Source organism: Dipodomys spectabilis, unplaced genomic scaffold (assembly GCF_019054845.1).
Source record: "Dipodomys spectabilis isolate Male_0828 unplaced genomic scaffold, ASM1905484v1 ptg000309l, whole genome shotgun sequence".
NCBI lineage: Eukaryota > Metazoa > Chordata > Mammalia > Rodentia > Heteromyidae > Dipodomys > Dipodomys spectabilis.
Window position 1 is genome coordinate 2077764 of NW_024870986.1, and position 8350 is coordinate 2086113.

The 8350-nt window shown below is 35.8% G+C and overlaps 1 non-coding gene across 1 annotated transcript; it reads left to right on the plus strand.

Moving 5' to 3' along the window:
- Positions 1–7710: 7710 nt before the first annotated feature.
- On the plus strand, positions 7711–7815 carry LOC122127735. Its single transcript, XR_006151268.1, has one exon. It is a non-coding gene; the product is annotated as a U6 spliceosomal RNA (small nuclear RNA).
- The last annotated feature ends 535 nt before the right edge of the window (positions 7816–8350 follow it).

Genomic DNA, 8350 nt, shown 5'->3' on the forward strand with positions numbered 1-8350 from the left:
CTAAACATTGCATATGGTGTGAGAGGTTTGCTACCGAAGCCACTGTAGAAGATATTGGACCCTAAAAATAACTGACAATTGCATAAACTCAGTCCTTTATGACAGATTTAACAAGGTCGATCTTGCAGATTCTTATTCGGTACATGATGAAAATTAATAGTATAGTTGTAATTAGAGAACTGTTTTATACCTGTAACTCAGACATTAACTATATTTAAAATAGTTAATTTTGCTCTAACTTATATTTCCATGGCTCAGGAAACTGTTTTTCTTTGTAAAAAAGTGGCTGTTCACAACATAGACATGGGTTTTTAATCCTTTTGAAATTACTGTCTGCATAGACTTCTATGAGATGAGCTTCTCTTTACCATATCATAGGAATAAACTTACTGTGGTTCAAACTTGGACAGCAGCTAGCTTGTTCTCTCTCCTAGAAAACCATCTGTATAGACTTCTTTACATGTAAACAAACCCTCATTTACTTGTAAAAGTCTGTCAGTGAGTCAAACCTAATTCACCTAAGTGAGGTGAATTCTTCTCCCATGCTTTCTTTCCATTAAAAATGGCAAGAAATGTTCAGCAATGCACATACTTTTTAATGTGAATTGTGACTCCTATTTTCCATGTGAAACAAGCAGAGAAATCAGTTTAAGATGTGAAAGAGCCTTTCAAAGAGTCTTGGACCTTGAAAATTGTACCGGGTATGAACTTTTGGAGAAATATCCCTTTTCAAAGACAAAGGACTCATTTTTTAAAAAAAATATTGTGCCGGTACTGGGGTTTAAACTCCGGGCCTTGAGCTCTATCTAGGCTTTAATTCTCAATGTTTGCTCTAGACCACTTGAAGCACACCTTCACTTCTTACTTTTATCACAAGTAGAGAAAAGAATCTCTTAGGTTTATCTACTTGGAATAGCTTCAAATTGCAATTGTCAAATTTGAACCTATTGAGTATCTAGGTGTAAGCCACAGGTGCTCTGCTAGAACTCCTTATGAATAAATCATACAAAAAAAGAAGAAAAAATATTTTTACAATTATTTATGTGTTGTCTGATAAACCAAATCACTTGCTACTGGAAGAGAAAAAGAGAGAAGATAGAGATGAATATGGAGGAGAGAAACACAAAGGAACAAGAAGTGAAAGGTAAATGAGGAGAGTGGAGGGGAGGATACCAGAGGATGAGGGAGCTGAGTAGCTGAATAAGCTATTGTTGGACAATCAGTGCCTTTGCATTTATATGGCCAAGACTTTATATTTTTGGTAGTAGTAAGCTGAGATGTAAAATACAAGTTTACAGATAATAACCTGTTAGTGTTCTTCCTCTTGCACCAAGGAACCCACAGTTAGGTTACTGTTAAAGAGAAGGCAAGAGTAATCAGTTTAAGTGATTTGAGAAACAATAATTAAGATGCCAGGAATGCTCCCTTGTATGAAGTCAAGCATCCTTGTTCCCTGCTCCAGTCTTCTTCTCAACAAGAATAGCAGAAACCGAAGAGGAAGGAGATATCTAAGTAATGGTCATCTTTCTGTTTACCTTCTTCCCTTGGCCTCTCAAACAATAAAGCCAAAGAGACTTAATATAAACTACGGCCGGAAATGAGGGGAAAAGTTCAGTCTAACTTAATGTGAAAGTTTTAAAAATAATTTGAGCAGCATTTCAAATACTAAACCAAAACTTTTTAAATATTAATAAAAAGTAACTCTGAATTTATTGAAAATTTAGAAGACTACATTGTGGATTCTGTACAATTCAAACTGACTCCTGCTTCTATCATCAGAAATTGAAGATCGTCCCTAAATTTCCAATGCTAGGTAAATTACCCTTGATATTCACTTAAACTGTGTGAATATGATGCAGAAAACATTACTTGAAATTTAGACTGCTGAAGTGATAAGTAATGGAAATTCATGAAGGATAGCATAATGTTGAGCGCATGGAAATTATTTTCCTTCCATCTTCAGTGTGTAGAGAAGAAAAAAGCTCCATTGGATGGCCCTGAAGGTCCAATTCTGAATTTAGGACAGAGGTGAACAATAAAGGTGACCTATCTCAGCCATTCAGCTATTGAAAATATGGAGAAATATCCTCATTTATGTAGGTCAAACATAGAAGACAGGCCGTGGCAAGCCCAAAGCCAAAAGACAAATACAAAGATTGACAGTAAAGAAGACCTACCTCAGCCATTAAGACTAGAAATGTGGAGAAATATACACATTTATGTAGGTCAAACATGGAAGAGAGGCTGTGGCAAGCCCAAAGCCAAATGCCAAAGACAGAGATATTTAACAAAATACCATGAAGTTGAAACAAGTCTTCAAAGGGAGAGCTGGGTTTAAAGAGAGTAGGGCAGAAGAATGGAGAGGAAAATGGAGGACTAATATAATCATATCACTTAAAGAACATATGTGGGAATATAAGTTGGAAACTTGAAGGGAGAGATTGGGTTGGTGTAAGGGAAGAAAGAAAAATGGAAAGTTTGACAATGATCCAGATGTATTGTACATTGAAATGCACATATACACCCTATTGAACACTGACATGATGAAGCGAAACCCCTTTGCACAACTAGCTAAAGAATAATTTTTTTATAAATTTTAATATTAAAAGACTAGAAGCAAAAACTTTAGAGATAAATAAGAGGATAACATTGACATACTGTTGAAGCTTGTGCTCCTTTCAATATACAAAACGTAGTAAGTGTAAAGTCAAATGTAAATTTTATTTTACCAATCCTTTTTGCAAATTGCTTAAAATATAGAGAACCAAATTCCAATATCCCTTCACTTTCAATACAAATAATCTTATAGACCTTTAGGTTTCTCAATTGTTTCTAAATATCTTAATGTAATGCATTGGAACTAATTTCATTCCACATTTAAATTTGAATTTTTAAATCACTAAATTCTTTTAAAATCCTCTCACTCGAGCACAGGGCACAGGTATGGATAGATAATTGATGTGGTCAGAATCAGAATTATTCAGAAGGCTCTAAATGGATGCTTACCTAGTTTTCTCTCCTTTGGGGCATAGAATATCTCCCCAGGTTTTCTGCATATAAACACTCCATCAACATTTTATTAAAGGATTATTCAAGATTAGCTATATGTTGATTGATAATAACTAAGCATGATAGAAATGTAAGGGAAAACTATCTACATTTCAGTGAGGTTCTGACATGTGATTCCCAAAGAGTCATGAAAGCTCTCAATGAGAAATCTAGCAGCTGCCTATCTAAAAAGTCCTTGTGTGGTTCCACTTTCCGCTAATATCTCCATTCAAGTACTTCTTGGAGTTCCATACTATTCAATGATGCTGTGTTAGATCATTGTTGCATTTTGCAGACAGCTCTTGGTGATGAAATTTGTGCTTTTCAAAATTACTCTCGCAATTCCATCCACAAAATGCAGACAAAATTATCTAGAAAAAATGTATCTGTTGATAGTGCATATCCTTTAATTTTTCATTACAAAAATAGATGGTAGTAAAAGTTTTCATAGGAATTACACTGCAATAGGTTGTGGGCAGATTCTAATGTAAATATTACACTATGTTCATTTAGAGATATTGAGTATCCAAAGTTTTGATATGCCTATGGCCCTAAAACCAATACCTTACTGATATTGTGTGACAAATGAAATTTCCTATAAGTACAGAAGTTTTCCTTGTTTCTTTTTAATAAAAGTTTTTATTGTAAAGATACTGTACAGAGCGGTTACAGTTACATAAGTAACGTAATGATTATATTTCTTATTGAGCATAGTTATTCCCTCCTTTGTTTTTCCCCTACCATCCCTTCCATTCACACCTCCCCAACTCTTCCCTCCACCCCCCCTCTGATAGTATCCTGTACATCTCAATATTACAATGGGTCAACCTGTATCCTTTCCTTCTATGTTAAATGAAGAAATGCTGGGTTTATTTATGCTGATTCTACTTGTGTAGACACACCTAAAATCACTCTCCAAGTCCAAGAGAACATAAATAAAACACACATCATTTTTTGTCAGTGGGTATAATTGGGTTCTACACATTTATTTACAGGTTACAAGTTATTCTCAAACGTTAATACATTAAAAATACTTACTTTATTTTCCTATTTTCTTGGTCAGGAATTTAGCAAGACCTCACTCAGCAATTCTCACATAGGACTTTTCACATGGGTTTATTAAAGTATGACCTGAGATCCAGTTTTCTGAGAACTCACTCTTTGCTTAGGAATTGATGATGGCTGTTGGAAAAGAGCTCAAGGAAGGATTCCATTTAAAGCCTTATAACTTTATTATTCTTTTTTTCTTTCTTTTTTTTTTTTTTTTTTTTTGGCGATCGTGGGCCTGGAACTCTGGGCTTGAGCGCTGTCCCTGTGCTCTTCAGCTCAAGGCGAGTGCTCTCCCACATGAGCCACAGTGCCACTTCCGGGTTTCTAGTTGTTTGTTGGAGATAAGAGTCTCACGGACTTTCCTGCCCAGGCTGGGTTTGAAGCACAATCCTCAGATATCAGCTTCCTGAGTAGGTAGGATTATGGGCATGAACCATCAACACCTGGCTCTTTTTTTCTATATTTTTGTGAATTGTAATACTTCTAAATTTTTTTTAACTTCAGCCACTTTATACTTTTCAAAGTCATGAAATATCTCCCAGAGTTTGCTTCTCTGAAGATTGTTTTGCATTTATAATTTCTTGAGTCATTTTTATTTTGTATCAAAATCTTTTTATATTTTATGTTGATGGGTTATTGTACATCAAGTATCTTCAAATGCATATGGAAAGTCTAAGGATAGAAGTACGAATATTCCCATACAGCTCTTATTTATCTGTTATACACTTTCAGTATTATAATATTTTTCTCTTTCTCTCTCTCTCATCCTCTCTTTTTCTTTCAGGCTCCATGTCTGCTACTTAGAATTTCCACTGGTCTACTAGTATCCTTCAGGTTCCACTGTTTTTTTGGGAACATGATAGGGACCATCAGTGACCCTTCCATTCTTTAAGAGTTATAACAGTGACATGATATTATTCTCTGTCATTCCAAATGGTAAAACAACAGAACTAGGAATTCCTTTTCAATTTTATTATTATTACAAATTTTATCTCATAGGAATCATTGGGATGGATAAGATACTTTTAACCGGTAACCTAAAATTTCTATTTTGTTTACAAGCAACCTTTTTATTTTATTATCAGTAAGTAACTACATGTAATGAAAACAAAGTTATCCTATGGAAGGTAGACCGAAGTGGGTCACATGGATGAAAACAAAGGTAATGGGGAAAGTGAGTACAAAGGATACACATCAGATAGCACAGATCCTCAGAGCAGGTTATCATATACACTGTGTTAGAATGACAATATGCTGGGAATTATAGATTGTCATTGAAAACCTGACATAAATATATATATGCACATATATTTTATATTTATATTTATTTGTATATGCATATATATGTGTATATGCCTTTATATATGTACACATGTGTGTTACTATACACACAAACACACATATACATGTACCCATGTATACATCCACACATGGAGAAAGAAACATAGTTATAGCCAACAAAAGTTTCACATGTCATTGAACATGCCTTAAATGGAATGCTTTTAACAAACTATGTTGAAGATGTATTTGTCTCCAAGAGGTCTTTCACCACTTTTCTTATCTCTTAAAGGGTTTTAAGAGATATGATTTGACTTGCAAAACACAGTACAAGTCATAGCAAGTCACTTAGAAATCTCTGTAAGTAAAGGTCAGATGGTGTTTCCCTGCTCCCTACGGAATGCTTGCTCTTATAGACACTCTAAACAACCAAAGTAGCAAGAGAATGCCCTGGTAAAGAATAATATTAAGCCGGGTGCTAATGGCTCAAGAGGCTGAGATCTGAGGATCACAGTTCAAAGCCAGCCTGGGCACGAAAGTCCGTGAGACTCTTATCTCCAACAAACAACTAGTAACCCGGAAGTGGCACTGTGGCTCATGTGGGAGAGCACTCGCCTTGAGCTGAAGAGCTCAAGGACAGCACCCAAGCCTAGAGTTCAAGCCTCATATATGGCATTCATATATTTCATTATATAACCCGAAGCAGAAAGCAAATGTTTAGATGATTTTTAAAAACAGTCTCTCAGGAGCTGGGAAGGTAGCTCAGTAGTAGAGTGCTTATTTTTCATGCATGAGGCCTTGGGTTTGATTCCTCAGCACCACATAAGCAGAAAAAGATGGAAGTGGTGCTGTGGCTCAAGTGATAGCGCTAACCTTGAGCTGAGGGACAGTGCCTAGGCCTCAGAGTTCAAACCCCATGACCAACAAAATAAAAATAAAACAATACAAAACAGAGTCTCACAATTTTGTGACCTCAAATCTGCAATAACTCTGCTTCAGCCTAGGGCTAAGATTTTAGGTGTGGACAATTATCAACATTCCTGATTCAGACTGTACTTGATAAAATTTTAAATCAACATTTTTTGCTTAATTTTGCTCTTTGTAAATACACATGTACCTGTAAATAATGGTGTGGCCATCCAGGTAACCTTCTCAAAGTACCTCCTAATAATGATTACAAAAATTTGTATTATATTACAACGAGGAAAACAATACTACAAATAAAGTAAACCAATAATTAATTATTAATGATTAACAAAATACAAAACATTGGGCTGGGAAGGTGACTCAGTGGTAGAGTGCTTGCTTTGCCTGCATGAGGCCCTGGGTTTGATTCCTCAGCACCACATAAACAAAAAGAAAAAAGCCAGAAGTAGCACTATGTCTCAAGTGGTAGAGCACTATCATTGAGCTGAAGAGCTGAGGGACAGCGCCCAAGCCCAGAGTTCAGGCCTCATGACCGCACACACACACAAAAAATACAAAACAATACAATTACCAGTGTTTCCAGAATTTGAAGTATACTATCTATTAGATTTTACTATTTTCTCAATTCTTGTACATTTAAAACTGGCTAAGATTATGATGTTCAACAAGAGTTTTATAGCCTACAAGTAGTCTTTAAAGTTAGCCACTAAGATTACTATTTATGGTTCATCTCATCATTTGTATATGGCATATATCATCATTTGTTCCTCGGTAACATATAAAGTAAGGAAGCCCTAAAATTTTAACAGAAACTGTGTAGTTAAAAAAGTCTTAACTCTTCACTCTGCTGCTTTACATAAAGCATTTGCTTCTCATTAGTAAAGTTTCTATAAACTATGAAATGAACATACTTAGTAGTATATGTCTGCTAACATAAACCTAAAATACTTTATAGAAAAGTTTTATGACCTGCCAAACAATCCTAATTTTGGCATATATGAGCAATTTCCCAAAATTGTATGTATTTAAAACATTAAAACTTTTAACAAACCTTAACACTTGCTGAAGTGCTCATTATGACAGGTACCTTGTATAGAATAATTGAATTTGTCCTCCTACACATCTCTTGAACAACAAACATCTGAAATTATTTTGTTTTTGACGTGTCAATCTTGACATTATTCTTTGTGTGTTTGTGTGTGTATGTGTGTGTGAAAATCCCTTACAGAGGGGTTACAATTACATGGGCAAGATAATGAGTATATTTCTTATCAAGAATTGTTGCCTCTTTCTTTGTTTACCCTTCCAATCCCTTCCCATTTCCCCCCGCCCCCATCCAATCCTCTATCCGCCCCCCCCCCCAGTTTAATAAAATAAATTACACTTTCTATATAAAAAGTGTTCTCTGCCCAATCCCTCAGCCTATACACTAACACTGGACATATACTGAGAAGATTAGCATGGGCCCTGCCCAAAGATGACACACAAATTCATGAAGCATTCCACATATTTACAACAACAGATGCTGGAAGGGATGTAGCCACAAGGGAACCCTACTGCATTCTTGGTGGGACTGTAAACTTCTTTAACCACTTTGGAAAGCAGTATGGAGTTTCCTCAAAAGACTCCACAGAAAGCTCCCCTATGACCCAGCAATCCCACTTTTGGGCATTTACTCAAATGATCACAAACAAGACCATACTAAAACTAGCAGCACAACTAAGTTTATTGCAGCATTATTTTCTATAGCTAAGACACAGAACCAACCTCGATGCCCCTCAGTAAATGAATGGATCAAGAAAACGTGATAAATATATAAATTGGCATTATATGCCTCCCTCAGAAAAAAATGGCATCTCCAAATTTGTTAGGAAATGGAAAGACTTGGAAAAAATTTATTTATTTATTTATTTATTTTGGTCCGGTCGTGGGGCCTGAATTCTGAGCCTGGGCGCTGTCCCTCAGCTCTTCAGCTCAAGGCTAGCGCTCTACCACTTGAGCCACAGCACCACTTCCGGCTTTTTTCTTTGTGCTTATGTGGTGCTGA